General features: G+C 37.7%; 1 protein-coding gene across 4 annotated transcripts in view; it reads left to right on the forward strand.

The window, feature by feature from the left end:
* LOC106867361 (uncharacterized) overlaps positions 1 to 10,038 on the forward strand; it is a 65,885-nt gene that overhangs the window by 11,796 nt on the left and 44,051 nt on the right. For all 4 annotated transcript variants that reach the window (XM_052970016.1, XM_052970015.1, XM_052970018.1 and 1 more), the window contains exon 2: positions 6,763 to 6,786. The gene's annotated coding sequence lies outside the window, so the exon portion shown is untranslated. The remainder of the gene's footprint in view (positions 1 to 6,762; positions 6,787 to 10,038) is intronic.

Genomic DNA, 10,038 nt, shown 5'->3' on the forward strand with positions numbered 1-10,038 from the left:
GTGAAAACACGTCTGGTCGTGGGGAAATATTACCTTACTTGGAAACAGTTGGGGTTGGCGACAGTATGGTAGAGTGGATGTTAAAACGATGACAGAGGACGATGATGTATGTGTGTGTGTGTGTATTTATTAAACTTTGACTTCGAAGTTTACAAAGAAAAGGTTTAAGTTTCATCCAGTTTCTTGTACAAGTTTAATAAACATGTTGGATCTTAAAAACATTGAATAATCTTTCAGTTTAATGTTGGAGTGGCTGTGTGGTAAGTAGCTTGCTTACCAACCACATGTTTCCGGGTTCAGTCCCACTGTGTGGCATCTTGGGCAAGTGTCTTCTACTATAGCCTCGGGCCGACCAAAGCCTTGTGAGTGGATTTGGCAGACGGAAACTGAAAGAAGCCCGTCGTATATATGTATATATATATTTGTGTGTGTGTCTGTGTTTATGTGTCTGTGTTTGTCCCACCACCCTAGCATTGCTTGACAACCGATGCTGGTGTGTTTACGTCCCCGTAACTTAACAGTTCGGCAAAAGAAACCGATAGAATAAGTACTAGGCTTACAAAGAATAAGTCCCCGGGTCGATTTGCTCTACTAAAGGCGGTGCTCCAGCATGGCCGCAGTCAAATGACTGAAACAAGTAAAAAAGTAAAAGATATCTAACTTGACATAAGAACAAAACATCGCGCGCGTGTGTGTGTGTGTGTATACATTATCGTTTATGTATGTATCCATCCCGCCTTCCCTCCCGATCTAATATCGTATTCAAGCCCCTTTAATACCTATGAGATAAACATCATAAATCTTTGAAGATTTATTACTTCTCCATGAATGAAAACCTGCTGACGTAAAGGATGGGTTATTGATAAATCGTTCGCCTTCGATTTCGATGACAGGCATTCAATTGTTCGATGATCGGCTGAACTAGATTAACGTTAGGTTAACGTGTAAGTAGATGAATATCTTCTTCGGACACGTGTGTCCCTTATAACGTATTTCTCTGGTCGAATCAGTGTCAAACAAAATGCACCAAGTCTGTCTGCAACTTTGAATTACAGGGATTAGCCATCTAACGAACTTCCTCTCCGTTTCCGTTAACCCCAGTGGTTCTAAACCAGGGTCCCTATAAGATTATTTTGTTGTTAAAATATATGTACAATAAATTGATTGGTAATTTTTCAGATTAACACCCGCACGATTACCTAACCCTAAACCTAACCCTAATCCTAACCTTAACCCTAACCCTGACCCTAAAACACTAACCCTAATCCTAACCGTAACCGTAACCCCTAACCCTAACCCTAATCCTAACCCTAAAACCTGATCCTAAAACCCTAACCCTAACACCCTTGTGAAAATCGTGCGGGTGTTAATCTGAAAAATTACCAATTGATTATACTTGTACAATATGTAAAATATTTTAAGTTCGTATTTTGTTAAAATACAATTGCTAATATTTCATTATCAAAATATAAGAGGAATTACTTTCTTGGTAAACATCGAATGGCTACAGGGGTTCCACCTAATAAAATAGGAATGGAAGGGTTTTGTATTATGTAGTCCGAGTCGCAATATCTTTTATTTTTTATTTACTTATTTCAGTCATTGGACTGCGGTCATGCTGGAGCACCGAATCGAAGGGTTTAATCGAACAAACCGACTCCATGACTTAATTTTAAAATCTGATACTTATTCTCTCGGTGTCTTTGCCGAAACGCTAAGTTACTGGGGATATAATCAAACCAACGCAGGTTGTCAGGCGGTGGTGAACACACACACACACACATTCTTTTATTTTTTTCCTTGTTTCAGTCTTTGGACTGCGGCCATGCTGGGGCTCCGCTTTGACGGATTTTAGTCGAACAAATCGATCCCAGCACTTTTTTAAGGCCTGGTACTTCTTCTCTCCTTCTCTTTTGCCGAACCGCTGCATTAAGGAGACGTAAACAAACCAACTGCGGTTGTCAAGTGGTGATGGGGACAAGCACACACACATTCAACGGGTTTCCACACGAGTTTCCGTGTACTAAATCTACTCAAAAGTCATTGGTTCGGCCCAAAGCCGTAAGGAGAAGACACTTGCCCAAGGTGCCGCGCATTGGGACTGAACCCAAAACCACGTGGTTGCAAAGTCTGAGTTTCTTAGTCATACAGACATGCCTGCGCCTGTCTGAAAAAAGAAACAAAAGACAAAAACAAAGAAAAAGATTTATTAGCGTAGTCCTAGATGCAGCATGACTGAAAAAAATTAAAAGAAAAATTGTCGTATGAGGTGGTCATGGTTACAACGCCCTTGATCACCACATGTTTGCTTGATTAGCGCTGACAACAACAACAACTATATTTTCAAGCATGTGCCATTTTTTATTTAAGAGTTCTTTACTGGACTGAAAATGCGATCTTGTTCTTTTTTTTTTCACTATTTAGCGTACACGTGGATATCGCGCACATATACAAGCTAGTGGTTGGGTCGGCCTGTACAAATAGATCTCTATCTCGTCCCTGATTAGATGTCTCTATTCTTTGAACACATGTCTAGAAATCTCTATTAGTGTTTGTGTATGTGTGGGAGAGAGAGGGTGGAAGTAAGAAGAAATATCGATAATTTAGAAGAAGAACTCTTTGTAACATACTATGATGATTATGTTAGTGGTGGTGGTGATGGGGAAATTTTGTTTAGCATAACGTTTGTAAGCTAGTTAGCTGATTCCGAGGACTGGGTTTCGATTCTCAGTGAAAACCTGCACAAAACTGCATTATCTCGTTTACAAATATACAAGGCGATGTGATTTGCAGAATCATTAGAGTTTCAGATAAAATGCTTTATGATATCTAATTGCGGTACTTTGCGTTCCGAGTTCAAATCAGTCCGAAGTCAATTTTGGCCTTTCATCCTTCCGAGGTCGATGAAATATAATACAAGTGAAAGCAATAGTGGTCGATTTAATATTCCGATAAAGCATCTGAGATGTGAATGGAGTTGGAGTTATAAAAGAAGACTAAGACTTCATTTATGCTGATAAATGCCTTTGGACAAAACACAAAGCGTCGAAATATATCGAATTTCTTTTCTGCCTCGTAAATCTGAGGCCTTTACTCTCTCAGTCAATGAAATCGATAAATTATGTCCAGACAGAAGGAAGATGTGATGGGTACATGTGTGAGATATTTATTTATTAATTTATCAAATCACATCTAAGCAGCTTAAGTCATTATTATGACACTCGACGGCAACGTAGCAGCAGAGACGAAATTTTAGATCGCTGGATGCCTTTCTACTAGGTGATTCTGTTTAGCCCCAGGCCAGCCCTGATCGGTTTCACCTATCTTTTTAGGGGTATGTCTGAACAACACGATCTATCCCTTTCCTTATTTAAGAGGTTAGGGTGCGAAGTGAGAGAGATTGGGTTATTATTTCTAGCGAGTCGAGCGACTACATAAGGAGTCTCATTCGCCCGTATGCCGTCTAGTTTTTTATTTCTTTTGAGCTCAGGTCAAACGCAGATCAAAATAAACCTGACTTAAGTTTGAGGTCAAATTTTTACCCCCAAATATTGTATGTTTAAGATAACATTATCCATTATGTCTGCACTTTTTTTCAAAGATGGTAGTGTGTGATTTGGCTGTTATTTCTAGCAGGCCATGCGACTGCATTAGTTATACTCTTTCATATGGAGTTCAGATCAAACCATGCTGGACGTTCTCATTCAGTTTAGTTTGCGAATCATCAAACTAAGAACCAGTTATATACTGGGGATGGCAAGAAGAGATAAGATTGATTCAATCGTCAACCACCTCCTCCTTTGGCAACTATGAAAAGCATGCACAAGCCATATGTTGTTGATTGACTTGCTACAAATAACAATAAAATCACCCTTAAATCATCTGTATTCTTGATAACCCCTAAGAAGAAAAAAATACATAGGCGCAGGAGTGGCTGTGTGGTAAGTAGCTTGTTTACCAACCACATAGTTCCGGGTTCAGTCCCACTGCGTGGCATTTTGGGCAAGTGTCTTCTACTATAGCCTTGGGCTGACCAAAGCCTTGTGAGTGGATTTAGTAGACGGAAATTGAAAGAAGCCCGTCGTATATATATATATATATATATATCATCATCATCATCATCATTTAACCTCTGCTTTCCATGCTAGCATGGGTTGGACGATTTGACTGAGGACTGGTGAAACTGGATGGCAACACCAGGCTCCAATCTGATTTGGCAGAGTTTCTACAGCTGGATGCCCTTCCTAACGCCAACCACTCAGAGAGTGTAGTGGGTGCTTTTACGTGTCACCCGCACGAAGGCCAGTCAGGCGGTACTGGCAACGGTCACACTCAAAATGGTGCATTTTATGTGCCACCCGCACAAGAGCCAGTCCAGGGGCACTGGCAACGATCTCGCTCGAAAATCCTACGAAGGCCAGTCAGTAAATATATATATGTTTGTATGTCTGTGTTTGTCCCAACACCATCGCTTGACAACCAATGTGTGTCATGTCCCCGTAATGTGTGGGTCAATAAATTAAGCACCAGTTGCGCACTGAGGTCGATCTAATTGACTCCCCCAAAATTTCAGGCCTTGTGCCTAGAGTAGAAAAGATTATCTTATGGCTTTGATATTTCAATGATGTGATTATTTATTTCTAAAATGCATTGTAGGATAGATATGAAAGGCCAGATCTGGCTTGTTTGAACATAAAACAGGTAGAATATTTTGACTGGATATAACTTATTTGAATGCTAAAGGGTTAACGATGATGATGATATATGCCCTACACTTTATCCTTCAGCGTCTTATTTTATAAGACTATAAGATGTATTTGGGAGTGATTTAGCTGCTGTTTCTAACAGATTGGGTGACCCTATACAGGCTTTCATGTTGGCTTCAAATCAAACATTTTGTTGTTGTTTAGCCCCTAGTGAGCCCTGATCAGGAAGATAGACCTATGATCAAAAGGATTCTAGCTCTGGCCATTGCGTGATGATGGTAGTATGCTTTTATGTTGAAAACATTGATTTTTTTTTTTTATTGAAAATAAAGTTTTTTTTTTATTGATAAATCTTAAGTGAGATTTATAATTCTTCTATTTTGGGTTACTGCAGAATTTGTAGACATTCATATCTATATAAAATGCCATTAGATTTGTCTGTATATTGAATGTGGTTTGGTTTATGCATATATCTGATGAAAGTATGTATGAATGATCATTGTTCAGTTTTATTTCAAGATTTCTTGCCAACAGAGGAAGAGCTGGTTTCTAACCTAAATCAAAGGTTCCTTCATTGGAATGTCAACATCAACAATAGGGTATTTTTGTTTGTTTGTATGTATGTGTACAGATTTGTATGTTTTGTTTTATGTATTCTCATGCTTATAGTTGCATATCTAGACATGTTTATATATATTTAAATGACAAATTTCTGGAAAGTTTTACAGATTTTTACAGTTCCAGTGATGGATTGGATCTGTAGTATGTATGTATGTATGTATGTACACATGTATGTGTGTGTGCATGAATGTGTACATTAGATATTTTGGAGGGAGGAGAGGGAGAAACGAGAATGTGCAGTGCTCATGCATTTCCTATGCTATTGTCAACAAAACGTTGTGTGGTGTAATGGGATTTTTCCTTTGAATAAAATTAGTGCCGTTGTTTGTCAACAACAACTGTCGGCGGTACTGTTATTTATGACATCGTTCGTGTGTTTGTACTGGTTTTAGCTTTAGGGTTTTAGGGTTAAGGTTTGGGTTTTAGAGTTAGGGTTAGGGTTTTAGGGTTATGAGTATTTTTGCCAAATTTGGTGAAAATCTGTTCAATACACTGCCACAAATTTTTCACCAAATATGGCAAAAATACTCATGACCCTAACCCTAACCCTATAAACACTGGGCCTCAAATTTTAGAGGAGAGGTCTATTAGATTACACTGACCCCAGCATTCAACTGGTACTTATTTTGTCAACCCCAGAATGATGTAAGACTAAGTCAATTTTGGCAACATTTGAATTCAGAATGTAAAGAACTGGAACAACTGCTACTAAGCATCCAGTCAGTTTGTTGCCTTTGGTATTAGTACAATTAGCATTAGTATTTGATAATCATTATGTATTTGATAATTTGACATATTTGATAATCATGCATTTGTTTATAAAGCTGGTGTTTAACACTAGATTTAATATCTCCCCTCTTCTTGATTATAACCAAACAACTGTCATTAACATGTATTGATGATCTAATGCCTACCTAGGTCATTTTGGGCATATAGGAATTAAATTGCCCTGTGTATATCTTCATAACTTTTCCGTTTTATATATCAATTGTATGTGATCATATCTGACAGAAATTGAACCATGCATATCTTACTGAGCGGGCAAGCTTACTAACCAGTTTTGCCATTGTGTTTACAATGAATTTGATCCTTATCTTCACATGAATGTATTCCTTATTAGTGATATTTCCTGGTCTGTGTCTTCACATGAGTTTTAGCTCAATTGTTTCAGATTATATTAATCTGTTGGTGATTAAGATTTAATACATTTCTGTTCTGTTGACTTTAACATTTAGTTTATCTTCAGTTTGTCAATTTATGTAAGCTGTTATCTTTTGGTTGTGTCAGTCTTCCGATAATAACTGAATCATTTCTATAATTCTCTCTTTCTCTCTCTCTTGCTCTCTCATTATATATAAAATTAATATATTACATTTCCTTTGCATTTCTTATCTTTGGTGGTTAATATTTATATATTATTATTGTTTACTTGTAGGAACCTATGGATGCCAACATGAAGGTATGGTTACTATGTTTTGTTCTCTAAACGACTGTATGGCTAAGGAGCTCACACCTTGGGCAAAGGTCTTGTGAGTGGATTTGGTAACGGAAACTGTTTGGAAGCCCATGATATATATATGTGTACATATGTATTTGTGTGTATCCTTGTCTAGACATGATGCGATGGTTATAAATGAGTATCAGTGTCATACAAGTGAGGTTGTTCATTTCCAGTCTTCTGTGAAAAAACATGTCTGGCTATGGGGTATTATTACCTTACATGGAGACCGGTGAGGGTTGGTGACAAGAAACTACATCTGGCTCTAGAAAATCTGCCACAAGGCATTCTATCGGTCCATGGAAAAGTGTGCCACTGTCAGAGTGTTGTAGATTCGTTTGGCTGTTGACTTTGACTGAGCTGTGACTGTTGGCTAATTAATGAATGAACAAACTATATATGTAGTTGCTGTCTGTCAAAGAAAAGCAACTAGAAAATGAGATTGTTAATGACAGTCCTATATGTTGTTTGTCGAAATAGTACTTGTTTATAACACTGGGATCTAATAAGTTAAACACCTACTGAGTTTATTGTATCTTTTGCTGGTCAGACTAGTTACTGATAAAAAGATAAATTCTTTAAGTCCTACCAGACTGGAATGGGTTAGTCACTTGCTGACATCATCAGCCCTCAACAGACTTCTCTTTGTGTTATTTAGTTATTTTCACTACTGAGTAGTAATTTGGGTTGGGCTCCTAGGTTGTGGGTTGGTATTTTAGTCTCTGCCAACATTCCTGCTACCAGTCTGATAAAATGAGCCAATTGCATGGACATTTGGTGATGAAATGTATCCATCAATGGGTGATCAGCTGCGTTGATATCAAGGCTGCATGGAAGGGAAGAACATCAGGGAAGAATTAAAACTAGTCTCACAGTTAAAATGACCACTTCGAAGCTCTTTTGTGGCTGTTGTCTATCATCATTCAAATAAAACTGGACTTTTAATATAGCACATCAACCAGTCAGCACTACAATGCTGTGTATAGATGACCTTGACCTTCAGCTTGATATTTCAGATTTTGGCACAAGGCCAGTAAGTTTGACATGGACGGGGTGGTTCGTTTAAGTCAATTACATTGATCCCAGTGCTTGACCAGTACTTATTTTATTGACCCTGAAAAAAGGATGAAAGGCAAAGTCAACCTCAGCAGAATTTGAACTCAGAATGTAAATATCGGAAGAAATGCCACTAAGCTTTTTGCTCGGCATACTAACAATGTTGCCAGCTTGCTGTCTTAACCTTCAGCTTCATATTAGCTGCATTACACATCATTGGTTTAGAGATGCTAGACTGAACGTATGTCCAATGCACTTGGAAATTTAATATAAGTTGATCAATGAAGGATTTGGATGAGGATTGTGTTTGTATGAAATCCTATTTCAAATTGGGAAAATTTTTATGGTGACTTTTCTTCTGTTGGGTGATGGCATGTGGCATAGTGATTATGGTGTTACACTCACTGTCATAAGGTTGTGATTTTGATTCTTGGACCAGGCGATGTGTTGTGTTCTCGAGCAAACCACTTCATTTAATGTTACTTCAGTCCACTCAGCCGTAAAGGAGTGACCCTGCAACAACTGGGAAGTTAACTCTGTGATAGACTGGCATCCCATTCAGTGTGGTGGATTGTAATCTCAATCACTTACACTCTTTGTAAACTTGGATAAGCTCAAGCCTTAAGAGTTCTAAGTTCATGACAGACCCAAGTCTTAAGTCTTTCTTCTGTTGCCACAGGTCTATGGAAGTGGTTGTTTGAATCTTACACAATGTCACAAGCAGTGCCAGTCTTTCAAAATCAGAACATCTCCCTAATATGACCCCAAATTTGGACAACTTCCCTCAATAATGAGCAATGATTCTATTGTGAATATGTTTGTGTTGATCCTTGAAAATTGTCCCTTACTCTCAGTGAAGTTGCTGAAGAAGTAGGCATCTGTAAAAGTTCATGCTACATAATTTCAAAAGTAAAATTGAAGTTGCATCACGTACTTTCAAAATTTGTGAAGGAAAAGAGTTCAAAGTCACAATCAGTCAGGAGATCTGTTTAGCTGAATACTGATGGAAACTTTCTGAAAAAATGTCATAACAAATGATGGAACATGTTGTGACTGCAACATCAAAACAAAAAAGCAGTCTTCACAATGGGTTTAATAATCATTGCTTCAGCCAAAAAAAAAAGCACGTCAGAGTTGTTCAGATGTGAAGATGATGTTGACTGCATTTTTTTTGATGGCTGGGCATTGTTCATCATGAGTTTGTTTCATGTGACCAGGTGATCAATTTGGATGTTCTGAATTATTTGAGAGAGGCACTGCAAAGAAAGGGGCCAGAAGTGTTGGCTGACAAAACCTTGATGCTGTCATGACATTGTAGTTGCTCATGTGGTCCCTCCAGATTTTTCTCTGCTCCTCAAGTTGAAACCAGCCTGAAAGGTTGCTAATTTTAAATGGCATAAAAGATTAGGGAAATTTGCAATGATAACCATGCGATATGCATCTACTAATATTGGAGACCAAATTGTGCAAGAAGTTAAGTGAGTGATTAGAATCCTTATTGAATAAGCAGTAAGATGATATATGAAATACTTTGAAATGAATGGAAAGTTTCATGGAGATACTTAATTGATTCTCTAATCTAGGTGACCTAATTAGCTGTGGAGGTGGTTGCTCCAAAAGCATAACAGAGTGACCAGGTGTGTTTGTCAAGTAGAGGGCAATGGAGATCAGGTACTGTTTCACCAATGAACTTAAGAGAAAAAGAAGAGCAGATCTTGAGAGAAAGGAGGGACTTGTAGGTAGGAGGTGTATCATTGAAGTAGTCTGAGAATGAGACTGTTACCATGGTGTTACAGAATCTAGTTGCCAAGGGACTTGACACTTTATGGATGCAAAGTGGTGTTGGGGTGGGAGCATGGTTTGTTAGTTAAAAATGCATGTTTTTGGTTTCTCATTTAAGCATTTTGCATTTTCTGAATCTTTTGTAATAATGATTCATGAATATATTAATAAGTAAATAGTAAAATGAATTATATTAGTTTCACCAAATCTGGTCTGCCTTTGAAAGGATATGTGTGTGTGTGTGTGTGTATACACACATATCTATGTATATATGTATGCATGTATATGTGTATACATATGTACATGTGTATGTGCGTGTGTGTATATGTATATATATATATATATATATATATATATATATATATATATATATAT

Source organism: Octopus bimaculoides, chromosome 8 (genome assembly GCF_001194135.2).
Source record: "Octopus bimaculoides isolate UCB-OBI-ISO-001 chromosome 8, ASM119413v2, whole genome shotgun sequence".
In the NCBI taxonomy this organism is placed as follows: Eukaryota; Metazoa; Mollusca; class Cephalopoda; order Octopoda; family Octopodidae; genus Octopus; species Octopus bimaculoides.